Source organism: Pelophylax lessonae, assembly GCF_965119305.1.
Source record: "Pelophylax lessonae genome assembly, chromosome: 2".
In the NCBI taxonomy this organism is placed as follows: domain Eukaryota; kingdom Metazoa; phylum Chordata; class Amphibia; order Anura; family Ranidae; genus Pelophylax; species Pelophylax lessonae.
Window position 1 is genome coordinate 530,867,817 of NC_138769.1, and position 25,318 is coordinate 530,893,134.

Below are 25,318 nucleotides of genomic sequence, written 5' to 3' on the forward strand. Positions count from 1 at the left end.
CAACATACAGACCACTCCAGATTTTCTCCTTCACAGAATCGGATAGGTGAAAACCCAGAGGGGACATCTCACAAGTCAAAGCCTCCCTGAGGCATACCTCAGGGAGATTTTGAGTCCTGGCCAGGGCGACAGAGGCAGGAGGATCAGCCAGAGGAGAGGCCAAACTAGAAGGCGGATTAGGCACCGCGCTAATTCCTAAAAGGCCACTAGATGGCGCCCACACGTCTAAAGGGGAAGATGCCTGCACCCGAGCGTCAGCAGATGCACTAGATACAGCCACCTCCCCCCCCCTGCGGGCACCGGGCCAATAACTTGTTTGGGGGCAGCAGATAAAACCTGCTTAAATTCTTTAAGGAAGTCAGATAGAATCGCTGACATTTCGGTAGCCGTGGCCAGAGGAGACACACCCACCCCCCCTCCAGATAACCCGAGCCCAGCCTGCATATCCAACCTGGCGGGCGCTATGTCCCGATCCATGAGGCATTGTACAGCCAAAGGAGGGGAAACCACCTGAGGAGGGAAAAAATTAGCTGCCTCACCTGGCCCCGGGACGGGGGGACGAACTCCATGCTGCTGCTGCTGCACAGGAACCGGGTGCCGTGATGACGCCGGGGCCTCGACTAGCCCACCGGCGGGGAACGATGCCGAGCTGGATCTTCCTTCACTCCCGGCGACGAGCGGCTCCCTCCGGGCGACGGGCGGCCCCCTCCGGACGATGGGCGGCTCCCTCCGGGCGACGGACGACTCCCTCCGGGCGACGGATGGCTCCCTCTGGGCGACGGATGGCTCCCTCCGGGCGACGGACGACTCCCTCCGGTCGATGGGCGGCTCCCTTCTGTCGACGGGCGGCTCTCCTCGGACGACCGGCGGCTCCTTCCCGACGACGGATGACTCCCTCCGGGCGGCGGGTGGTGAGTAGCGGCGGCGGGGCGCCCTCTTCCTCTTCGCCGGAACGGCCTCCTCACTGCGAGTCTTCGGCGCGCCGCGCCTACCCCCGACCGAAGGACGATCCTCCTCCGCCGGTTCCGGTGCTGAAGATGCCCTCCGACCTCCGACGACATCCGGTCTGCTTCTTGACCCGGTGACGGCTTCTGGGCGCCCGCTTGACTCAATGATATCATCATTGCGCAGACTTGACCCGGTGACGACATCCGCTCTACTTGACCCGGCGACGACATCCGCTTCACCGTTGGATCCGCCAGAAGACACCGACTCCGGGACACAAGCATTAACGGGCAGAGGCTCCACCGGACAGGACGACGAAGAAGACATGGCCAGACAGCGCCGGATCCAATCTTCGGAACCCGCTTCCCCGGCCCTCTCGATCAGCTGGCGGATGAGACTCATCTTGACAGAAGAGCTGGAACAAAACTTTTCAACTTGACACGACGTTCTTCCTGAGGTAAGTGGTGCTTCAGGAGCTGAGCCCCCCTTTAAATAGATCCTGGGCAGGCTCAAAGGCGGGAGAAAAACAAGAAAAAACCAGTTTGAATGTTATTCTTCCTAGCTACAGAATAAGCCCCACAGTGATTGGGGCTTATTCTGACCATACACTGGCTAGCCCACCTAAATCTGCCTAGTAACCTATTGTACTGACTAAAGGATGCTTATTTTTTACAAAAAACCTGCCGCCATCCCATCTAGAAAAAGGGGCTCATTTGAGCCCCTTTTTCTTTACATTCCATGTCCACAGTCACCCCTCAGTCCAAGGTTTTGCTCACCTTCTCAAAACAAGAAAAAAGATTTGTCTAACAATTTCTGTCACACATCCATGCTGACCTTTGCTTACAATGTTTTTTCTAGCAAAAACTCATCTGTGTTGTCTTTTATTAAACTCCGAAGTATCTTCCCAAATATAGACTTTAAACTAACAGGTCTATAGTTACTCGGTAAAGACTTTGACCCCTTTTTAAATAAAAAAATAAATAAAAGTAGGCACCACATTGGCCTTACACAAATACAGTAGTACTATGCCAGCCATTAAAGAGTCTCTAAAAATTAGAAACAAAGGCTATGTTTACAGCATGTGGGTTCAGTCTAGGCAGAAGTGGTGGCTTCAAGTATATCCACTCTGCCTTGATTATGCTGCAGAGAGGAGTTTGGTGTCTGGAGTTCAGCCTTATATGTGGTTTCAAGCCTCTGTAAGTACCTGTTCATGTCCTCCCTCATGAGTAGGGATGATCGAACTTTTGAAAAGTTCGGTTCGACCAAAACACCCGAACTTCCCGAAAGTTCAACCCGGATTTCAGAACCCAATTGAAATCAATGGGACCCGAACTTCGGTAATCAAAAAACACCATTTTGAAGCCCTAAAACCCAATAAATGCCCCTAAAAAGTGCCTAGGGTTCTGGGTCATGCCCCAGGGACTATTAATCACACAAAAAAAGTTCGTAAAAGTTGTAATTTTTGATAGAGAGCCAATTATTGAAAAAACATTTTTTAAAAAAATTTCTTTTAATTTAGTGTCTGGGGGGTCTAAAAAGTGTACCTGTGAAGTTTCAGCTCTGTAGCATGTCCAGAACCAGAAAAAAAGGTTGTTTGTATTAGAATGTATATAGAACAGGGATATGGCTCCACTATTTTCACACCTTGCTGGTTTTGTAGCAAGCGTTTTTTTGGTCATTTTTTGGGGGACTTTGGAGGCAGCCATGACATCGGAACTTCTGTGTAGGGGTATATATACATACACCCATGTATGTATATATACACATATATAGGTGTGAAAATAGCAGAAATCTATGCTTGCGCTAATGAAATAATTAACACCAATATGGCTTCTCGCCTATCACACCTATATGTGTGTATAAGTATAAATACATATCAGTTTGTGTGTATATATACCCCTATACAGAAGTTCAGATGTTTTGCCTGCCTCCAAAGACCCACAAAAAATGCCCAAAAAATGCGTGCGCCAAAAAAAAAAAAATGCCCAGGTGTTTTGGTGCAGGCGTTTTTTTTTGGGCATTTTTTGTGGGTCTTTGGGGGCAGGCAAAACATCTGAACTTCTGTATAGGGGTATATATACACACACACATATGTATTTATACACATACACACATATAGGTGTGATAGGCGAGAAGCCATATTGGTGTTAATTATTTCATTAGCGCAAGCATAGATTTCTGCTATTTTCACACCTATATATGTGTATGTGTATATATACATACATGGGTGTATGTATATATACCCCTACACAGAAGTTCTGATGTTATGCCTGCCTCCAAAGACGCCCAAAAAATGCCCAAAAAAACACCAGCTACAAAAACGCCCAGGTGTGTTTTTGCAGCAGGCGTTTTTTTTTGGGCATTTTTTGGGGGTCTTTGGAGGCAGGCAAAACATCTGAACTTCTGTATAGGGGTATATATACACACACACTTATATGTATTTATACACATACACACATATAGGTGTGATAGGAGCGGAGACAAATGCCTGTTAATTATTTAATTAGCGCAAGCATAGTGTTCTGCTACTTTCACACCTATATATGTGTATGTGTATATATACAAACATGTCCTCAAAAAAGCCCTATAAACGCCTGCAGCAAAAAGCAGGGAGACAGGCGAGAAGCCATATCACTGTTCTGTAAGTGACCTAAGAGAAACTATCTTTTCTCTATAGCGTTCACCCTGACATGGAAGGGTTTTGTCACCCTGCCATAGCAGTCAGAGTCAGTTAACCCTATACTACACTACGGTCCCTTTACACTTAACACTTTCCCTACAGAAACTAAATTATTAAAGCTAACTATAGTGGAAAATAGTACCCTAACTACACTAGATATCCCTTTCCTCACACTAATAATTGCTAAATGACACTTTGTAGCAGAAGTCACAGAACTGCTTCTACTCTCTTCCATGTCCCTGTATAACAATGCTAGGAATTTGGCGGGGGCTATCTTATATACTGGGGGGCGTATTTACTAATGATTGGACTATGGACCCCCTAGTCACTCCAATCACATTCCTAGCATTCTCCTGCCCCCTCAATTGGCTTTTACTGATGGTTCGGGTCCAATCACGGGCTTTTAAAGCCCATTTCCTGTACCATTGCATTTTGGTCGGTTCTGGTTGCCGAATTCCGAACTTTTCCAGCAAAAAGTTTGGAATTCGGCCAAACCTCGAACAGCCAATGTTCGGGTCGAACCGATGGTCGACCCGAACCGCTCGATCATCCCTACTCATGAGTAGCAGATGTATGCTTTATGTGCCAATCTCCCACTTTGGAGGCTGATGGTTTAGCCAAGGCTGGTGGTACATGTGCTGGATCTTGCAGGCTTGAGTGCCCTGTAACATCTTCTGGAGTTTCTGCGCCCCGGGTCCACCATTTTGGAAGTCTTGAGTGGTTGCAGGGGCTGTTGAGAAAAGGCTTTTATGTTGAAGCTCTGTGTTCCCACGGCTTTCCGATTCTGCATGGTGGGTTCCCCTTCTTTTGCCTTTGAGGTAAGACGGTTTAGACAGAAATAGCTGCCTCAGGTCAAAGCACAGCAGAGATGCGTCTTCAGCTGGCCACCTGCAAATCACATCCCCAGTGAATCATTTTTGATGAGCTTAACCTCTAAGGGGGCTTTAAAACAGTTATAGGCACTAAATTGCTAGTGCTTGCAATGGATTTATGTACATGTCACAGACAGGACAGCAGTTTTGTAGTGCAATGAGCAGTGTGAGAAACCAGTTACCCATCAGGTCTACAGTACCTTGCTGTTTATTGAAATGTGCACAGCAAATCCATTGCCAATAAAAAGTCCAATAACGACTTCTGATTCCATCCACTGCCATCATCTGTCATTCAAAAGTAAGGCAGACCTAAAGGGGAACTAGTCCCTCTGTTCCCCTTTAGGGTCCACCCACACAATACCTTATCTTTCAGATATGGGTATTGCCATATTTGAGTCATGGCATCACCACTATCAACTGCCCCTTTGTTTGCAATTAGCTTTGGGCCAACAGCTAAATAAGGGGATAGAGCCCTGTGTGAGAAGCTGTCACATTCGTGACATCTTTTCAGCATAGACATGCCTCTGCAAGCCATCTAGGAGCTGGTCTTAAATACCACTAGTTTCCTAATCTGTTAACTGGTTGTGTTTTTTGGGATTCTCATGCTGCCATAGCAAGGGATTCCCACAGTACATGTCAGTAATGTTACCGAAACTGGCACAAACACTTGCCTTAATTAGGTGCAGGTAGCTCTAAAGGGAATTTTTGTGAGATAGTGTCACTAAAATTGTGTTTAATTTCCTCGTATGCATTTTGTTGAAACAAACAGCTTTAGAAATGCAGAGGTGGTGCACAAGTCTATTTGTCAATAATGGTGCATATGGCTTTCGCATATTTGAGAAATTAGGGGATGCAGTTGGCTGTGGGTGAGTCTTTATACTAATATCTAGTCTTAATGTTGGTATACTAACATTGGGAACCTTAAAATCCCAATTCAAATAAATAATGTGTCTAGCTTATTTTCATATTCTCTGGGATGTTGGTAGCTAAAGATGATTTTTAATAGTTATAGGACCATATACAGTATAATATACAGCATATATATTATATTTTGCACATTTGCCTTTGTCACTTTCAATAATGTTACTGTGCATATTAGTATACAGTATTTAAATGTATTGAAAACATAGAACTATGAAAATGTTTCATGTTTTTAAATAAAAGATAAATTTAAGGCATTAATTAAATGAGCACAAAAATGATAACACGCTGGGCAAAATAAATTTCTTTGTAGAAATTTTCAATGTCAAAGCAAATTGATACTAGGTGCATGCTAAAATAAAATGCAGAGTTTGCTTAATTCAAAGAATTATTTAATTGCTGTAGAAAAGACTATGGGTGCTGTCAGATCAATGTTTCAACAAAAAGAATAGACCTCTCTCTTCAACAATTGCTTCAGGTTTTTTCAAAATGACAAGGCTGAGTTTTATTTTAATCTGGTAGCATTTAATCTTCATGGTTATGGGTTATTAAAGCATATTTAGAATATGGTAATAGAACACTAATTGCAATATAGATTTAAATGAGTGACCCCACAGGGTAATAGATAGACTGCTAAAATGCAAATATGTCTGTGTGACATAACTTCAGTTCTCCTAATTTTTAAATGTCACTAAACTGTGTTCTTTCAGTGGAATCTTTATTTGTTGCTGTTTTTGGAGGTGTGAAATGTAAAATGAAACTATTGCATTACTCCCCTTCTGATAACAAGGTTTCTTGGTTTATATAATGATCCAATGATTTTAGTACTTTAAGAGTCAATGAATTGGAAAAAGTATGTAGATTAGGAACTCTGATTTTACTCTGACTTTCCTGATCTGTAGGCTAGTTTCAGGTCACTGATTCAAAAAATAGTAAAGGCAGAGACAGCTAACATATTTAAAAGAAGGTCAGCAATGCCAGCCTACATATTTATTTCAGTTAAAGTTTATGCAAACCTTAACAATGAACTTTTTTTTTTTTTTTCCTTGTAACATACTTAATGCAGTGGCAGATTTCACATTTTTGGTGTGTGGCAATTAATCATAAAGATGGGTTTTCAGGAAATGTAAGTACCAGAGGCTCTATAGAAGATATTTCCCATACTTTCTGTCCTGATGACCATGTTTTTCTACAGAAGAAGTGACATATACTCATAAAAAGCAACACAAACAGAAACACATGCATTTATTTTGTCCAACACAGGAATGTTAGAATCACTGTCAGATTTGAATTTCTGCCTATGACTGGGCCTTTCTAGTGGTTCCCTTCATAGCAATAATAATCAGACAGTGAGCTCCTTCTCACTGGAAAAAAAATTGTTTAATTTGAAGGAGTTGTAAAAAAAACCAAAAAACAAAAAACAAATTTTTTTGTTGTCTTTGTGATGTAATGTATTTTTTTTTTTTTTTGAACAATAAAAGGTTTATTGAAATGTGCACGTTTCACAAACATCAAACATTTGGATTATGAAAACAAAACTCTGATAAGATATTGTGTAGGCACATTCAAGTGCTATCAATAAGCAACTTCAAGAATAGGTAAGTAAGCACTCACTACAAATGGTAACAAATGTTAAGCAAAGGAGTCCAGGATGAACTTCTGAATAAAGTTCTTGGATAACATATCTCAGAGTACTAGGATATACTTCAACTGAAAAATACATTGGAAAATATAAGTAGATGAAAAGTAAGAAAGGGAAAGAAAAATGAGAACTAGAGAGAAGAGGAAAGGGGCAATAAGTGTAAAGTGAATCAATCTTCCAGGAATTTATGGAGGTCACCAGAGTCAATAAACAGGTACCAGGGTGTCCAGCACTTATAAAATTTGGATATAGAGTCATGGGCAATAGCGCTGACTCCTTCCATTTAGTGAATTTCTTTCACCTTCTGAATCCTGTGTGTAATAGTCGGTACAGAATCTGATTTCCAAAATAATGGGATAAGCGTTTTTGCAGCATTCAAGAAGGGTTTTATCAGGAAATGTTTATATTTTTTCAGAGAGCTAGTGTTTGTGTAGTAGGCAACATTCAGGGGTCAGGGGGAAGGAATTGCCAGTGATTTGGTTGATTGGAGTTTTGATTTGTGTCCAGTAAGGAGAAATGAGTGTAAATTCCCACCAAATGTGGAACATTGTGCCTTCAGAGAGACCACACCTCCAAGAGGTATCAAATGCAAGAGGGTACCAATGTTTAAGCTTGTCAGGCGTGGGCATACCACTGGGTAAGGACTTTATACGCAGTCTCTTGTGCCCTGGTGCTAATGGAGCATTTGTGTGTTAGAATGCAAGCCTTATTCCATTGAGATTCGGGAATATCTATGGCCAGTACTTTCGCCCATTTGTTTCTAAATCTATCTTGTGTTTGATCTGTTTTTTTGTTGTAACCAGGTGTATGACAGAGCAATAATTCTTTTAGTTGGTTTCTCTTTAATGCAAGTCTGTTCCAAGGGGGTTAATGGTCTATTAAACAAGGTTTGGCGTTTGTTTGTAGTGAGGTCCTCAGTTGCAAATATGTCCAAAAGGGAAGTGCCTTAAGGCCCTGATTTTCCATTAAGGACGATCTGGTGCAGAAGATTCCATGATCAAAGCAATGGGTCCCTAAAAGGGGTTTATTTGATACCATAAAGACATGTGAATTGTCAACTTCTGGAATAAAGTCTAGGTTGTTAGCTATCGGGTGAGTGGGCCCAGAACAGATGAGAGGTCGTCTCCACGGAGTATGAAGTGGAATGTCTGTAGTGTGGGACCTATCAAAGGGTGTTGCAGTAATGCTTTAGGGCATTTAGATAATGGTATCCAGGGTGTCTACTTAAGTTGAATAGAAGTAAACGACCCTTCAAGTTGTACTTAGTCCTTGATACCTGCGTGGCAGTTCCAGTCTATCACCCTTGCCAGTTGTACCGCCTGATAGTATTGCTTGAAATTAGGTAGACCTAATCCTCCTATTGCTTTGGTTTTAGTCATGAGGTAATATATAATTCTCGGTCTTTTTTGTGCCCATACAAATTGGGTCTGAATAATTTTTAGGCGTTTAAAAAAGGAAGAGGGTATGGTGACTGGCAATGTCTGCATGATATACAAGAACCTGTTTAGTATTGTCATCTTGACTATGGATGCTCTCCTGATCCAGGAGAAGTGTTTTGTCATTCATTTCTTAAGGTCATGCTCAGTAGATATTTATAAAGGTACAAAATGTCTAAACCTGAAGTGGTGCGGTCTCACACAAACATTAAAATCCTTTCTCTTAATGCGCAAGGCCTAAATGTGCCTGAAAAGCGTTCCCAGTTGCTAGCGGAGGCACATAGGCTCAAGGCGCAAATATTTCTACTCCAGGAAACCCATTTTAGGACAGGAGATCCGATATTTCTCTCCAACAAAAACTTTCCTACGGGATATCATGCTACGTCGGAAGGCTCCAAAACACGTGGGGTCTCGATTCTTCTTGTTCGCCACTTGCACTTTGAACTACTAGACATTAAAAGGGACCCGACCGGACGGTTCATTTTCATAAAGGGCCTCCTTGAGTCACGCCCGGTCACGATCGCCAATCTGTACGCACCTAATTGTAAGTAAGTCGCTTTCTTTAGGTCCGTCATTCCGGAGCTCCGGGACTTCATGTCAGGCCTCCTGATTCTCGGAGGCGACTTTAATGCTCCTTTATTCCTCCACAGGCTCATCTGCGCTTCCATACAAGGCGTTATGCCAAATCACCGATCAGCTTCAGTCTATCCGACTCCATGATTCCTGGAGACTAATTCACCCGGATACGAGAGACTACACGTTCTACTCCGCCCCCCACTCGAAGTTCTCCAGAATTGACTATCTGTTCCTCTCCCAACCGGATCTACCTTACCTGCTTTCTGCCACTATTGAACCTAAAGTGCTCTCTGATCATAATCCGATCACTATGTCCCTTAAATTCCCGGAAACCGAAGCGAAATGCAAATCATGGAGACTTAACTCCTCTCTTCTGTGAGACAAGGCTGTAGTAGCTAATCTTCAAAACAGTCTGTCGGATTACTTTACTAGAAACGATACTCCTGACACCACGGCACTGACCCAATGGGAGGCACATAAGTGAGTGATCCGGGGAGAATTTATTTCCTTGTCAGCCTCGCTTAAGCGAGCACGCCAGAAGGAGATATCAGACCTCTACGCTCGCCTTGGCACACTTGAAAGGTCATTTAAGCATTCTCTTGCCCAAGCCACTTTATCTGAGCTGACGGCAGTTCGCACCGAGCTTCGCGACAAATTGGGACTTCAAGCACACCGTAGGCTTGTTCTTTCCCGCAAGATATTTTATGAGCAGGGAAACAAGAGTGGTCGTCTCCTAGCTCATGCTGTTAGCGTGCCAGCCTCATCCTCCACAGTACACCTTATTCGTGACACCGCTGGTACCTCCCATTGCTCAAACCCTGCCATAGCCAAGCAGTTCGAGTCCTACTATAAGAAACTCTATAACCTCTCTGACTCCCTTGCCGCCAAACCCTCCCCGGAATCCAGAAGGGTTCAACTCGACGCCTTCTTCCGGACTCACGGCATGTCCCCTCTGTCGGAAACGGATGCTGAATCCATGGAAGCCCCCATCTCTGGGGAAGAACTAACCCGGGCTCTCAAAGAAATGAAACCGGGCAAAAGTCCAGGCCCCGATGGGCTAACACTACAATACTACCGTACTTTTGCTGACACCCTCACCCCACACTTTCTTCGAGCATTCCAAAGCCTCGCCACTTCCCCTTCACATCCTCCCTCCCTATTAGAAGCACACATATCAGTCATCCCCAAAGCAGGAAAAGACGCCACTTCAGTCACCAGCTATCGGCCGATTTCACTACTAAACGTAGATGCCAAACTGTATGCCAAGATTCTGGCTAATAGAATTCTCCCCTTTCTACCGTCTCTTGTCTCTTCTGATCAGGTGGGCTTTGTCCCTGGCAGAGAGGCGCGGGACAACACCACGAAAGCCCTTAATATACACCACTGGCTTACCACCAAGAAGGTTCCCAGTTTTTTCCTATCCCTCGATGCCGAGAAGGCGTTCGACAGATTGGCCTGGGACTACTTGATGAAGACTCTGGAATCCATCGGAATCCAATCCCGGATGCTCTCAAGCATCGAGGCACTATACACGGATCAGAGGGCCCGAGTCCGGGTTAACGGCCACCTGTCGGACGCCTTCTGTTTATCCAATGGCACGAGACAGGGCTGTCCCTTGTCCCCAATTCTTTTTGTTTTATCCCTTGAACCTTTGCTAAACATGCTCCGATCGAACCCCGATGTGCACGGAATCCAGGTCGGGGACTCCACTCATAAAGTGGCAGCGTTCGCGGACGACATGCTCCTCTTCTTATCACAACCCCACCTTTCCATCCCGAACCTACTTAGAGACCTGAAGCATTATGGCTCATTATCAAATCCCAAAATAAACTACTCGAAGTCTATGGCCCTCAACATCTCTCTCCCGCACTCAGAAGTAGAACGCTGCCAACGCAACTTTCCTTTTGTATGGACCACGTCTTCACTCCCATACTTAGGCATTCACATTCCACAAGCTCTCTCGAGTCTCTACGACTCCAATTATCAGACCCTACTATCCACCATATGCGCGGATTTAAAAGCCTGGAGGAACCTCCGAATCTCCTGGTTTGGTAGGGTGGCCCTCCTAAAGATGTCCATCCTTCCAAAACTATTATACCTTTTCCAAACTATTCCTATACACCTACCTCCTGCATTCTTCTCCTCTCTCCAATCCCACTGGCTGAAATTCATATGGCAAGATAAGCCACCCAGAATTAAGTTTTCTCGCCTTACAGCCCCTAAGCATAGAGGTGGACTAAGTCTGCCGGATGTACGAAACTACTATAAAGCTTGCCTACTCAGTAGAATAGTGGATTGGAACCTACACACTGCCCAAAAGGCAGTCGTGGGAGTGGAAAATGCCTGGTCTGCCACCTCGCTAAACCTCCTCCCCTGGTTCCCTATCTCTGCTGTCCCGCAATCCCTTCGATTGCACCCCCTTATCGGACCTCCATTACTAGCACACGACAAATGGTGCAAGAGTTTTAAAATCGACCCCCATTATGGCCCTCTTACATCCCTGCGTTTCAACCCAGCTTTCCCGCCTGGGTTGTCTGCTAGCTTTCTACGTTCGTGCTGGCCGCATCAAGAAGTTTTGGCCAAGCACTTTTTCAAAAAAGGAACACCTATCACCTGGGAAATGCTTAATTCCACCCTTTACCCTCCAGGTCTCCCACTATGGACGTTTTTCCAAATCCGTCACTTCCTCTCGTCCAACCATGCTTACTCCAAATGTACGAGACCTCTGACACCATTGGAATCTATCTGCGAGAGGAATCGCCCTCAACGCCATATCATTTCAGAATTATACAACCACTTGCTTGATGCACCTTCAGCTTCCTCAGCAACGTTCACACAGGCATGGTCAAAAGACCTGCAAATTACCCTGTCTGATATTGACTGGGAATCCGTTTGTCACTCGCCCCATTGTGCTTCGATTAATTTCACTGCTCAGGAGAATGGTTACAAAATCTTAACACGCTGGTACAGGACCCCTGCGAAAATTCACAAATTTGCACCGAAAGTGCTTGATACATGTTGGAGATGCAATGCAGAGACCGGTACCATGTTACATATTTGGTGGACATGCCCAGCTTTGCAACCCTTCTGGGAAAATGTTCACAAAATCGTGACTTCCGTCACATCTAGCGTCTTTCCGTATTCTCCGGAACGCATCCTACTTAATTACTCTCCACGCAGTGTTTCCACATATACAACCGTCCTAGCATGTCATATGCTGACCGCCGCTAAATTATGTGTCCCATGCCATTGGCGTTCAACTTCAATTCCCTCGACTCTGGAATGGTTCCGCAGGGTGAATAAGATCGAAGAGGTCGAAGAGCTGATTGCCATCTCCAGAGATAATATATCCAATTTTTCTACTGGCTCCGATTCAAAGAGACGGATCTATACAAATCAATCATTGAACCCGCCTAATGGGTCTCCCCACTCTACATGACTCTCCCATGGAAGATGATGACTATACACCGAATTATGTTCTTGACGACCACACCACTTCATATGGGCTGTCTTTATTGTCACAGCGTAAATGGGCTAATACAGTATCTTCCCCATCAGGGACTCCCCCCCCTTCTCCCCCCCTCTCCCCCACTCCCCAACCCTACCCCCCCCTTTTTTTTTTTTTCCTTCCTAACTCCTCCCTCATTCCTTACCCACTTTCTTTTCTGCTTTTACTATCCCTTCTTAACTTCAGCTAACTCACGGACCTACACCCCCACGGGCTACATCCATAATACTGGTACCCCGATATTAGATCCGTGGACCCCCTAGGCCTCAAGATATAACATTTTCTCCTAACCTGGTTGTCCATACTCTAAAGCTTTTCTTTGATACCACAGGGGTACATGTATCCAGAACCCTGACAATTATGGCCCACTTTGGAGTCATGCTCATTCCTATTGTTATACTGTAAGACTATCTATGCTGATTCTTTTCCTGAATGGTTTTTGCAATGTACTTGTTACAGTATGATTCTCTGCGTCCACCTCTTTGCGAATCCTAGCTTTTCTGTTACTATGTTGAAATGTTCAATCACAATATGTCATTTGATGTATCTCCTTTTATCTTTAATAAAAAATGTTTATGGAAAAAAAAATAAAGGTACAAAATTGAGTTTGAATAGTTGAGAGGTGCGTCGTGTAATCTGGACTCCTAGGTACTTTAGTGCGTGGGTTTCGCATTTGAATGGGAAGGAGCATTGTGTTTCTTGTCTGTATCAGAGAGCATTATGTTTAGAGCTTCAGATTTATGGTCATTTTTTTCAACTTGGATATATAGCCAAATTTAGAGAAAGCTTCTACCAAAGTAGGTATAGAGGTGAGAGGTTAGGTGATGAAGAAAAGGAAGTCGTCCGCGTATGCCACGATTTTATATTCCTTATTTGCAATAGTCAGTCCTCTAATTCGTGGGTTAAGGTTTACATGCCGAAGAAAGGGTTCTACGGTAATGATAAACAATAACGGTGAAAGAGGGCAACCCTGGGTAGTGCCATTGTGGATATCTACCGGGTCAGATTGGTTCACTTTTATTCTAGCTGAGGGATTGTGGTAGAGAGATTGGATCCAATTTAGGAATGAGTTGCCAAGACCTACATGACGGAGTGTGGTAAACATATAGTCCCAGACGACCCGAAAGCAGGCCTTCTCCGCATCAGTAGATAGGAGAAGACCACTGATTACCCCCATGTGCTTCTTGTGGACCAAGCTGACTGCCTTAATTACATTATCTCTGGCTTCGCAGCCAGGCATAAAGCCAGCCTGCTCAGGTCCTATTAGTTTAGGAAGAACATTTTTGAGACGTGTCGCTAATATTTTTGCTAATGATTTCAGATCCATGATTTTGGAGGGGAATTGGCCTATAATTTGTGCATTCCGTAGTGTCTTTTTTAGGTTTGGGTATCACAGTGACATGGGCTAGGGGAAGGAGCTGGGGGAATTAGCATATTGCGTAATGAATTTAGTGCGGCGAGAAGCGTTGTTTTCAATTGTTGGGTAAATGTCTTATAATAGTGTGCGGTCAATTCGTAGGGTCCTAGGCTCTTGCCCAATTTCAGTGAGTTAATGGCATCAAGCAATACCTTTTCTTGTAGTGGTAGGTCTAGGGATGCAGCTTCAGCAGCTGAGAGGTGTGGTAGGTCACTTTGTGTTAGGAAATCCCGAATGATGCAACCCTTTGGCCCATGAGTGATGCTGGTTTGTGTTGGCATGGTAAATTGTACAGTTTTGTGTAGTAACTTTGAAATTGGGCCGCTATGCGGTTGGTGGCGCTTTCAAGTTTACCCGATTGGGTCTTAATGCCGGTATGTTGGAGGAAAGTTGAGCTTCTTTCAGGGCTCTAGCCAGCAATTTCCCTGTTTTGTCCCCATATTCATAATAAACTCCTTTGCGAAAGTAAAACAGTTGTTTAGCTTTAGCGTCTTATAGGTGTTTTAATGCCTTACGTTTCTCAGTTAACTCCATAAGTGCCGTGGCCGCTAGTGAGTGTTTATTTTGCATCTCCAGGAGCGCAATATCTATTACTAGAGTGTTCAGTTCTAGCATCTTTTCCCTTTTAAGCTTTGTGCCCCATTTTATGAACTCACCTCTCAGGGTGCATTTGTGTGCTTCCCAGATTGTGAATGGTGTTAAATCCTCAGTGGTGTTAGTGGAAAAGTAGTGTGTAATTTCATAGACAATCCGTGTTGATGTATCTTAGGGTCTGTCAACAGGGATGGATTTAGTCACCAATTGAACGCAGGTCGTGTTAGGTGATGTGGGAGTTAGTGTTAGGGAGATGGGTGTGTGGTCTGATATAGACTGATGTCCAATGTTAGCTTCTGAAATGTCTGTCAAGTCTCTCTGGGTTATGAAAAGGTGAAATGCGTGAAAATTTGTCATGTACAGTGGAATAATATGAGAAATACTTGTCTTCAGGGTGTAAGGTTTGCCAGGTGTCTATCAGTGTGAGAGAACGTAAAAGTTCTCAATCTCTAATTCTCTTGAGAGCAGAATAGCGGATACTGGAATGACCATTTGAAGTGTCCATCAGTGGTTCCAGGGGCAAATTGAAGTCGCCCCCCAGGATAATTCATCCGGAGGCGAACCACTTCAATTCATCAATCATTTTTTTTTTTGCAAAATGTAATTTGTGCAGAATTGGGAAAATACACATTGGCTAATGTAATTGGTCTGCCCACTAGTGATTCTTTAAGAAAAAGGAATCTACCCTCTGGGTCGGTCAGTTATTTTTGTAACTCAAATGGTGCTTCCTTACTGACCAAGATGGACACTCCTTTGGTCTTGGAGGATTTGGAAGTGGCATGAAATGTTTTAGTGAAAAAATGATTGGTTAGTGTTGGAATATATTTGTCTTGGAAGTGGGTTTCTTGTAGAAAAACTATTTGCGGCTTATTTTTGTGCAGTTCTTTTTTCTGGGATATTTAGTCCCCTGCAGTTGAAGGTGATGACCGTGGGTCTTTTCCCAAGTGCAGAGAAAAACATTCTGGTGTGGACTAAGGAATAGCATGGTGTGGAAACTGATTCTGTACTTACAGTTCAGAAGGCAACCGGTACCTTATACAATGATTGTCTCTTGAAACCGGAACCAGTATAGTATGGGTTTCTCTGGTGATCTGTTGTTGCTGGTTTGTAGGCTCAGGAAAGAAGGACGTGACATTAAAGTAAGGAGGAGGAAGTGGAGATGAGGAAAGAAAATAGACAAAAAATTAGATAAGGAAATACAAATGAAAGAGGTAAGGTGCGGTAAATCCTATATGCTGTGGTATATATCCATCAACAAGTAAGCAACACAGGTATACAGTGAAAAAAAAATGAAAAACAGGTATCAACGCCCAACAATGTGTAACACCAAAGGGCAATTAGTACGTAGTTCAGAAAATCTGAGTGTGTAATAAAATCAGATTGCATACTGGGTCAACTATTAATTGTGAGGTATGTGGGAGGAGCCAAGAGTAGAAATAACATTCAAACTGAGTTATGTCCAGAGTCCACGGCCTTTCACATAAAAACAAGTATATAATCAGGGTTTGTAAGTCTTCCCCCATTGACACAGATTGGAAGAATAAAGGACAAACTGTCTAAGACAAATCTAGACATGGTGGCATTTTCCTTGATTAAGTATATAAAGAAAAAAGAAAACAGAAAACATTTAGGCAAAGGAAAGAGTGCTACATCCATTGGACGGAATTAATACAGTCAGTCCAAAAAGCAGTGCATGTGCTATGGCTCAAAAATATAATAGTAGCTTGAAATCAGGGGCATGGTAGGTGAGGTAAGTTCCAGGTCATGGAATGATCCTCGTAGAATGAGCCTGGGTTCTCCAAAATGGTGTAACGTGTGGGTCTGGGGATCCTTTAAGAGTCATAGGCACAATGTCCAAGCTAGCGGTGTGCTAGCAAAAAAAAAAAGAAATCAGTATAGTAGTGGGGACAGTCAGACATCCTGGGTGACTTGGAGTGATATGAGACTCTTCCTGGGGTCTGCAACTTGTGTGACTTAGCTTTTTTGATGGCTGATTTGGGAGTATAAATGTGGGGTGAAGGTGTCGGACTGTCCGGTTGATCTCTGTATTTGAATTCCATGTACCACTCTGGTACTTCTATAAGTGGCAACTGCAGGGCCTCACAGAAAGCAGGCAGCTCTGAAGGGATGCGTAGAAGGTGGGTTCTGCCATTATTGGTGACACTCAGAGCAAAAGGGAACTGCCACCTGTAAGCATGGCCTTTTACTTTGATGGCTTCCAGCAGTGGTCTTAGTGCTCTTCTCTTTTTAAAAGTGATAGGGGAAAGATCCTGGTAGAGGGTAATAGAATCGTCATTAAATAAGATTTGGCCATTTTGTCTGGCTTTATAGAGAATTTTCTCTTTCAAGGCAAACTTCTGAAGGCAGCATATTATGTCCCTCGGAGGGGAGTTATCAGGGCCTTTAGGCCTTAATGCACGGTGGGCTCTGACAAAATCTATGGCGGTATCTCAAGTAAAGCGGGTTTAATCTGGTCTGGGAGTACAATTTCTGGGACTTCCGGCACCCTGATGTTGTTGCATATCCCTCTATTGTCCAAATCTTCAATTTGTCTATTAATATCAATCATATGTTGGGTGTGAGATTCGGCTGTGTGTTCTAGTCTCAATGGGGCTCTGTCTATGCATTGGCCTGCCCTCTCCGTTGTGGCCAGTTTTTCAGTGAGGACCAAGAGATCTGCTTTAAGGTCAGTTATTGCTGTAGAAAAAGTTTTTTTGATATCCGCTGCTATTGCAGTCATGTCTGAAAACGTTAGAGGGTGGTCAGGGGTGTGTTCCCACAAGGAGTCTTCCCTGTATTCAGCCTCGTGGCCTGACTGCGCCATCTTGTCTGGTAGAATGCTGAGAAAAGCCACGGTCTGGGCTTTAAACAGTGAGGAGATGTTCCTGCTGGATGCCGCAGTTTGGGGTCTGTACTGGCGATGTTGGGTGCTGTGCCACAAAATTCTGCCCATTTCTATGCCCAGGGGAAGTCTGTGTGCTGGTGAAGGGCCCTGGAATCAGGAAGCTCTTCTAGTGTACTGTCATCCACCGCGCTGTCCAAGCTACGCCCCCCCCCCCCATATAATGTATTATTACTATTTATGAATGTATTGGGGAAGTTGTACACTTCTGCTTGAGTCTTGTTTTCCATGGTTTGTTATTTAGATTTGTCTATGCTCAACACAAAGTGGTCAGAGGTGAAGGCAAAGTTCTAATAGAAACATTTGTGAGTAAAACTGTCCATCTTTCATTCAATTTTTACCAGTTACAAGATATGGTCTAATTCAAATAACAGAGAAGACAAATAAGCATTCCAATTGAAAAAATTCTTCTTGAGTAGCACCCAGGTTGTATGTGATGTTGACTGGAGATAATGTACATTGTTCAAAAAAAAAACACTTTTTACTCAGAGTATAGTATCAAGTCAATTAAACTCCTGGGGTATTAATATGGTCAGTTAAGTAGCAGAGGGGGTTGTTAATCAGTTTCAGCTGCTTTGGTGTTAATGAAATAAAGAACGTGTGCACTAGATGCGTAACAATGAGATGACCTCCGAAACAGGAATGGTTTTACAGGTGGAGGCCACTGACATTTTCTTCCAACTCATCTTTTCTGACTGTTTTTCACTAGTTTTGCATCTGGCTAGGGTCATTGTCACTACTGGTAGCATGAAGCAATATCTGGACCCTATAGAGGTTGCACAAGCAGTACAACTCCTCCAGCACATCAATACATGATATTGCCAGAAGGTTTGCTGTGTCTCCCACCACAGTTTCAAGAGCATGGAGGAGATTCCAGGAGACAGGCGGTTACTCTAGGAGAGCTGGACAGGGCCGTAGAAGGTCCTTAACCCATCAGCAGGACCGGTATCTGCTCCTTTCTCCTTTGTGCAAGGAGCAACAGGATGAGCACCGCTAGAGCCCTACAAAATGGCCTCCAGCAGGCCACTGGTGTGAATGTCTCTGACCAAAAAATTGGAAACAGACTTCATGAGGGTGGCCTGAGGGTCCGACCCTCTAGTGGGTCCTGTGCTAACTGCCCAGCACCTTGGACTTCAATTGGCATTTGCCATTGCACACCAGAATTGGAAAGTCCGCCACTGGCACCTTGTGCTTTTCACATATGAGAGCAGGTTCTCCCTGAGCACATGTGACAGATGTGAAAGGGTGTAGAGAACCCATGGAGAAGACTATGCTGCCTTTAACATCGTTCAGCATGACTGGTTTGGTGGTGGGTCAGTGATGGTCTGGGAAGGCATATCCATGGAGGCATGCACAGACCTCTACAGGCTAGAAAATGGGAACCTGGCTGCCATTAGATATCGGGATGATATCCTTGGACCAATTGTCATACCCTACACTGGTGCAGTTGGTCCTGGGTTCCTCCTGGTGCACGACAATTTAAAATTCAATAGAACACCTCTGGGAAATTATGTTTCGGTCCATCTGACACCAACCAGGTTGCACTTCAGTCTGTTCAGGAGCTCAGTGATGCCCTGGTCCAGATCTGGGAGGAAATATCTGGGAGGCATCCTGTCGTCTCATTAGCAGCATGCCCCGAAGTTGTCAGGCATGCATACAAGCATGTGGGGGCCATAAAAACTACTAAGTACCATTTTGAGTTGCTGCAATGAAATTTCAACAGAATGAATTAGCCTGCTGCATTGTTTTTTCACATTGATTTTTCAGGGTGTCTTTGAACCCAGTCCAAATTAGTATAGATATCCAGCATGATATTTTTCACAATTGAGATCTGATGTGTTTTCAAAGTGTTCCTTTAACCACTTGCCGACCGCCGCACGACTATCTACGTCGGCGGTCAGCCCCTCACAGGCAAACTAACGTAGGGCTACGTTGCTTGCTTGTGAGGGTCTAGGGAGCGAGCGCGCGCCGCCGGAGGCGCGCTCCCGCGTGGTCACGGACCCCCCCGCGCGTGTGACCAGCGGACCCGATGTCCGCCGGCCACTCGGCGATCGGCGGGGGAGAGGGAGAATGTCAGGCAGCTTGTGTAAACAAGCGACCTGTCATTCTCCTCGCTGTAAAGACACTGATCAAACGGATCTAGTATGTAGATCCGTTGATCAGTGTCCTTACAGCTCAAGCCACAGCCAATTACAGTAGAAAGCACGCCCCTAGGGACACACACAGCCCCTCCCTCCCAAATAAAGTTAACCCCTTCACTACCAGTGTATTTTTACAGTAACAGTGCATATATATAGCACTGATTACTGTAGAAATGTCACTGGTAACCCCAAAAGTGTCACAAATGTCAGTCAAGGGTCCGATCTGTCCGCCGCAATGTCGCAGTACCGCAAAAAAAATCGCAGATCGCCGCCATTACGCGTTACAAAAAAAAAACAACAAAAATGACAAAAATCTTTCCCTTTGTTAGTAAACGCGATAACTTTTGCGCAAACCAATCAAAATACGCTTTTTGCGATTTTTTTTTTTACCAAACATAGGTAGCATAAAACAAATTGGCCGAAAATTTTAAAAAAATTTTGATTTTTACATTTTTTTTGGGGGGAATTTCATATAAAAAAATGTGAAAAATATTGCTATTTTTGCAAAATTGACGCTCTTTTTTTGTTTATAGCGCGTGATCAAAAAATCGCACAGGTGATCAAATACCACCAAAAGAAAGCTCTGTTTGTGGGAAAAAAAGGACGCCAAATTCGTTTAGGTACAGCGTCGCACGACCGCGCAATTGTCCGTTAAAGTCACGCAGTGCCGAATCGCAAAATACCCCCTGGTCGGAATGGGGGTAAAATCTTCCGGGGCTTAAGTGGTTAATTTTTTTGAGCAGTTTATATAACATTTTGATCTTACTTATAAATGGCAGATTTGTTTTAATCACTTGTGCACTTGTACCTTGAATAATCCTGATGGAATTGATTTTTCTTAGAAATTTGTCATTTTAGGTGTAATAAGAAACTAATCTTAGTGGCATTCACTTAAGTTGACCAATGCAACATCTGGTACAATGACCACTGGTTAAATCTATAAAACGGTATTGTAACTAGTTTCAGTGCTGCAGCATTTACTTCAGATCCTAGGCTTTTCCTCTGATCTTCTGGCACCTTCTTCAAACCTTGATATTGACATTTTTTTTATTTCAATAAAGAGAATCTTAAAAGGTGAAAACCTGTCATGCAGGGCTGACAATTTAAGGCTTGGCTGTGAATGCCTTCATCCCTTCATTTATTGGTTGTTTAAAAAAAAAAAAAGATTATTTGCTATCTTCTTCTCTGAATAAGGAAGATTTTTTTCATTATTTTTTTTTGTGTTTACAATGACTTTTTAGCGTTGTTTTGAAAAATTATTGTAAGGCTTCATTCACACTAGTACGATTTGTCATGCGATTTTAGACATCAACGTCGCACCTCATTCTTTTCAATGGTATCGACTTTGAAAAGGTGCCTGCACTACTTTGATGTGACTTTTGATGCAACTTTGATTCATAGAATGTAAAGCCAAATCAAAATCTCACCAAAAGTCATGCTCCAAAGTCGCACTGGAAATCGTACGACTAAAACTATCTTCTGGTTGTTCCAATTACGTGATGGGTTTTTAATTTTCCATGAAAGTGCCAAGTGGTTTTCGTACTTTTGTTCTTATGAGATAATGTGAACAACATTCAGTGCAGTATTACTCTAAGCCCAGGATGAGCTCAGCTATGAGGAACGATTAGCTGGGCTGAATTTTCTCTCTCTTGAGAAGAAGAGATTAAGGGGAGATATGATCAACATGTATAAATACATACAGTATCTCCCAAAAGTGAGTACATCCCTCACCTTTTTGTAAATATTTTATTATATCTTTTCATGTGACAACACTGAAGAAATAACACTTTGCTACAATGTGAAGTAGTGAGTGTACAGCTTGTATAACAGTGTAAATTTGTTGTCCCCTCAAAATAACTCAACACACAGCCATTAATGTCTAAACTGCTGGCAACAAAAGTGAGTACACCCATTAGTGAAAACGTCCAAATTGGGCCAAATTAGCCATTTTCCCTTCCCCGTGTCATGTGACTCCTTAGTGTTAGGTCTTAGGTGTGAACGTGGGAGCAGGTGTGTTAAATTTGGTGTTATCGCTCTCACTCTCTCATACTGGTCACTGAAAGTTCAACATGGCCCCTTGTGGCAATGAAGTCTCTGAGGATCTGAAAAAATAATTGTTGCTCTACATAAAAAATGGCCTAGGCTATAAGAAGATTGCCAAGACCCTGAAACCGAGCTGCAGCATGGTGGCCAAGACCATACAGCCGTTTCACAGGACAGGTTCCACTCAGAACAGGCCTTGCCATGGTCAACCAAAGAAGTTGAGTGCACGTGCTCAGCATCAAATCCAGAGGTTGTCTTTGGGAAATAGGCGTATGAGTGCTGCCAGCATTGATGCAGAGATTGAAGGTGTGTGGGGGGGGGGGGGTCAGCCTGTCAGTGCTCAGACCACACGCCGCACACTGCATGAAATTGGTCTGCATGCCTGTCGTCCCAGAAGTAAGCCTCTTCTGAAGACGATGCATAAGAAAGCCTGCAAACAGTTTGCTGAAGACAAGTAGACTAAGGACATGGATTACTGGAACCATGTTCTATGGTCTGATTGGACCAAGATAAACTTATTTGGTTCAGATGGTGTCAAGAATGTGTGGCGGCAACCAGGTGGGGAGTACAAAGACAAGTGTGTCTTGCCTACAGTCAAGCATGGTGGTGGGAGTGTCATGGTCTGGGCCTGCATGAGTGCTGCCAGCACTGGGGAACTACAGTTCATTGAGGAAACTATGAATGTCAACATGTACTGTGACATACTGAAGCAGAGCATGATCCCCTCCCCTCAGAGACTGGACTGCAGGGCAGTATTCCAATATGATAAGGACCCCAAACACACCTCCAAGACGACCACTGTCTTGCTAAAGAAGCTGAGGGTAAATGTGATGGACTGGCCAAGCATGTCTCCAGACCTGTACCCTATTGAGCATCTGTGGGACATCCTTTAAACAAATGGTGGAGGAGTGGAAGGTCTCTAACATCCAATAGCTGTATGATGTCATCATGGAGGGGTGGAAGAGGACTCCAGTGGCAACCTGTGAAGCTCTAGTGAACTCAATGCCCAAGAGGGTTAAAGCAGTGCTGGAAAATAATGGTAGCCACACAAAATATTGACACATTGAGCCCAATTTGGACATTTTCCAAAATCCCAAATATCATCCCGCTACCTAATGGCAGTCAGGGTCCCATTGTCTAGCCTGTAAAGGTCTGTGCATCCCTCTTTGGATAGACCATCACTGACCCACCACCAAAGCGGTCATGCTGAACAATGTTAAAGGCAGCATAGTCTTCTCCATGGCTTCTCCAGATCCTTTCACATCTGTCACATGTGCTCAGGGTGAACCTGCTCTCATCTGTGAAAAGCACAGGGCACCAGTGGCGGACCTGCCAATTCTGGTGTTCAATGGCAAATGCCAATAGAGCTCCACGGTGCTGGGCAGTGAGCACAGGGCCCACTAGAGGATGTTGGGCCCTCAGGATACCCTCATGAAGTCTGTTTCTAGTTGTTTGGTCAGAGATATTCACATCAATGACCTGCTGGAGGTCCATTTGTAGGGTTCTGGCAGTGCTCATCCTGTTTCTCCTTGCACAAAGGAGCAGATACCAGTCCTGCTGATGGGTTAAGCCTTCTTTGGCCCTGTCCAGCTCTCCTAGAGTAACTGCCTGTATCCTAGAATCTCCTCCATGCTCTTGAGACTGTGGTGGAAGACACAGCAAACCTTCTGGCAATGGCACGAATTGATGTGCCATCCTGGAGGAGTTGGACTGCCTGTGCAACCTCTATGGGGTCCAGGTATCACCTCAAGCTACCAGTAGTGACACTGACCCTAGCCTAATGCAAAACTAGTGAAAAACACTCAGAAAAGATAAGAAAGAAACAAAATTCAGTGGCCTCCATCTATAAAACCATTCTGTTTTGGAGGTTGTCTCATTGTTGCCCATCTAGTGCCTGTGTTGGTAATTTCATTAACACCAAAGCAGCTGAAACTGATTAACAACCCCTCTGCTACTTAACTGGCCAGATCAATATCCCATGAGTTTAATTGACTTGATGCTATACTCAGATTAAAAAGTGTTCCTTTATTTTGAGCATGTACATGCACACACACACACACATATATATATATATATATATATATATATATTTTTTTTTTTTTTTTTCCCCTTCTATTGGTTTAACTAGATGGATTTGTGTTCTTTTCAGCAAGACTAACTGTGTAACTATTACTAGGACTCATTTTTAAATAGTTATAATAGAGATCATTTAAAAAGCATTGTTTTTTTATTATGCTTTAATAAAATGTAACTCTTCTAAAAATCTACAATATATTTATTGAAATACATATTTCTAAGGACAGTGTCATTCATCTCAAACACATACATGGATGATAATATCATTCCGGAAAGTAATAGACTAGACATTGTCTAGTCATACGGCATTTGGCAAGCTTGCAAGACCAACAATCCCATTTCTTTCATAAGGCCTGCATTAATTAGGTGATGTTTTTCCTGGTCACTGATGAGGTTACAGTTATATTCCTAGCTTTCCTGGCAAGACACTAGCACATGCAAGCATGCACCATGAATGCACACAAAGATTAGCATAAAAAAACATAAGCATGCACACAAACACAATAATAGGCAAAGTCTGTTTTGAATGAGCTGCTGTCTATATTTCTCAAAATATGTATGCTTGTACAACAGATTATTGATCAAATCATACAAACTTTTATTGCACAGGTCATCAGATTTTTATTAGCATTTCTAATGGTATGTTTCTATATAGGGATGATCGAACGGTTCGGGTCGACCATCGGTTCGACCCGAACATTGACTGTTCGAGTTTCGGACGAATTCTGAACTTTTTGCTTAAAAATGCATTGGGACAGGAAATGGGCTTTAAAAGCCCGTGATTAGACCAGAACCATCAGTAAAAGCCAATTGAGGGGGCTTCTCTGCTGTAACACCTATATGTGTGTATGTGTATAAATACATATAAGCGTGTGTGTATATATACCCCTATACAGAAGTTCAGATGTTTTGCCTGCCTCCAAAGACCCCAAAAAATGCCCACAAAAAAACGCCTGCTGCAAAAACACACCTGGGCGTTTTTGCAGCTGGCATTTTTTTGGGCATTTTTTGGGCGTCTTTGGAGGCAGGCATAACATCAGAACTTCTGTGTATGGTTCGGGTCGACCATCGGTTCGACCCGAACATTGACTGTTCGAGTTTCGGCCGAATTCTGAACTTTTTGCTTAAAAATGCATTGGGACAGGAAATGGGCTTTAAAAGCCCGTGATTAGACCAGAACCATCAATAAAAGCCAATTGAGGGGGGCAGGAGAATGCTAGGAATGTGATTGGAGTGACTAGGGGGTCCAGAGGCCAATCATTAGTGAATACGCCCCCCAGTATATAAGATAGCCCCGCCAAATTCCTAGCATTGTAATACAGGGACGTGGAAGAGAGTGGAAGCAGTTCTGTTACTTCTGCTTCAAAGTGTCATTTAGCAATTATTAGTGTGAGGAAAGGGATATCTAGTGTAGTTAGGGTACTATTTTCCACTATAGTTAGATTTAATAATCTAGTTTCTGTAGGGCAGTGGTTCTCAATTCCGGTCCTCGGGACCCAATAACAGGCCAGATTTTAAGTATTACCTTGGGGGATGCAGACTAGAATACTGCAATCACTGAGCAG